Raw genomic sequence first — 1912 nt, 5'->3', positions numbered from 1 at the left:
ATGCACCAGTTATCTTCATTTCCATGAAAAAATTCATACTGGAGAAAAACCATATGAATGTAAACAATGTGGTAAAGCCTTTAGATATAAGAGTTGTCTTAATTTCCATGAAAAAATTCATACTGGAGACAAACCATATGTATGTAAACAATGTGGTAAGGCCTATCGATTGCACAAATGTCTTAAATTACATGAAAAAATTCATACTGGAGAAAAACCATATGAATGTTAGCAATGCAGTAAGGCATTTGCACGTAAAAGTCATCTTCATAGGCATGGAAAAATACATACTGGAGAAAAACCATATGAATGTAAAGAATGCTGTAAAGCCTTTACATGTAAATGTTACCTTTATTATCATGAAAAAACGCATACTGGAGATAAACCATATGACTGTAAACAATGTGGTAAAGCCTTTAGATGTAAGAGTGATCTTCATGTACATGAAAAAATTCATACTGGATAAAAACCCTATGTATGTAAAAACTGGTAAAGCCTTTCAATGGCACAAATGTCTTAAATTACATGAAAAAAATCGTACTGGAGAAAAGCCTTATGAATGTAAAGAATGTAGTAAAGCCTTTACACATAGAAGTTACCTTCATTGGCATGAAAATACACATACTGGAGAAAACCCATAACAGTAGTCTTCATTTAGATGAAGAAACATACTGGTGAAAGACCTTATGAATGTAAATAATGTGGTAAGAACGTTACACGGCATAAATATCTTAAGTTACATGCAAAAAATTCATACTGGAGATAAATCACATGAATGTAACCAATGTGGTAAGGCCTGTAGAGTGCACCATTATCTTAAGTTACATGAAAAAATTCATACTGGAGAAAAACCTTATGACTGTAAACAATGTGGTAAAGCCTTTGGATGGCACAAATGTCTTAAGTTACATGGAAAATCACATACTGGAGAAAAACCATACGAATGTAAATAATGTAGTGCAGACTTTAGATGCCACCATGATGTTCAGAGACCTGACAACTTCATACTACACAAAACCCTGTGAATAAGAATGGTGTGGAAGGCTGTAGAACTCAACCATTTTTACATGAAAGAATCCATGTTTTAGGAAACCTATGAATGCAAACAGTGGGGTAAAGCCTTTAGATGTCACATTTATCTTTATGGCAAAATTCATATTGGACCAAAATGAAATGAATGAAAGCAATGTAAATCCTACATTTGTACATTTATCTTACATTACATGAAAAAGTCATACTGGAGAAAAACCCTGTCCATGCTAAGAATGTGGAAAACTTTATTTTTCATAGTTCCTTACAATTACAAGAGGAAATTAATTGTTGCAAAGAACCCTATGACTGTGAACAATGCCTGTGGTGGTCAACTTCCTAAATTACATGTCAGAGCAGTTTCACACAGCAGAGTTCTTTCAATGTCAGGTAATCTTGGGAGAAAAAAATGTAAAATCCAAGAGTTATTAATGTTTTAAACGAGTTCACTTAGGTTAGGGAAGACTCACTCTCAAGCCTCTAAGAATATAAACAACAAGGATCAAGCTGTTACACTTCCTAAGAGCAGCAATGCTACATGACGTTTTTCCTGGGGAGACCTGAGCAAACATTTACTCACCTGAGATATGAAACTAATGACACAAACAAGCAATTCTACCAAAGTCTGATTGCATGAACAAAGGATTTTACTGGGGTTACCTCCAGGAAAATGGACAAGCACAGACATCTGCATCACGAAAAATCCCAATCAGGATAAGTGATGACTCATGGAAGCTGCCATCTGAGATCTCTGCCCAATTGTCAGGCAGTTTGGTTAGTTGGGGATTTTCTTTTCACACCTGTTTACTACTTCTATAGACTTGTTGAGTGGCCTTGGGAATTTTGTAAATTTGAATATTCCAGAACTTCTGTTTAGTTCTTG

The sequence above is a fragment of the Nannospalax galili genome, unplaced genomic scaffold (genome assembly GCF_000622305.1).
Source record: "Nannospalax galili isolate Female #2095 unplaced genomic scaffold, S.galili_v1.0 scaffold1597, whole genome shotgun sequence".
Classification (NCBI taxonomy): domain Eukaryota; kingdom Metazoa; phylum Chordata; class Mammalia; order Rodentia; family Spalacidae; genus Nannospalax; species Nannospalax galili.
Note: the sequence above shows the minus strand (reverse complement) of the source record.